Consider the following 486-nt stretch of genomic DNA (forward strand, 5'->3'; position numbering starts at 1 on the left):
AGGGAGGAGATTGCAGAAGCTTTTTCTTTGACCTTACTGCCATTATTATCTACCGGACGAGTTGAGAAGACTGGAGGATAGCAAATACGGTCCTCCTATTCAAGAAGGGGAGTGGAGACAACCCTGGTAATCATAGACCAGTGATCCTTACTTTGGCTAAAATAGTTAAAATATTGGAAAGTTTATGAGACATAGTATATCTAACCATCAAAGGAGAATAAAGCTGATTAATGACAGTCAACATAGTTTTGTGAAGGGTAGTTCGTACCTCACAAACCTTATTGAGCACGTTCAAAAAGGGGCCAAACAGGTGGATGATGGTAAAGCGGTTGATGTGGTGTATATGGATTTCAGTAAGGCGTTTTGTAAGGATCCAATGGTAGGCTATTCTACAAAATACGGAGGCATGAGGCTAAAGTTAATTTCATAGGTTTGAATCAGAAATTAGCTGGCTCAAAGAGGGCAGCGGGTGATGGTTGATAGAAA

The sequence above is a fragment of the Hemiscyllium ocellatum genome, chromosome 51 (assembly GCF_020745735.1).
Source record: "Hemiscyllium ocellatum isolate sHemOce1 chromosome 51, sHemOce1.pat.X.cur, whole genome shotgun sequence".
NCBI lineage: Eukaryota > Metazoa > Chordata > Chondrichthyes > Orectolobiformes > Hemiscylliidae > Hemiscyllium > Hemiscyllium ocellatum.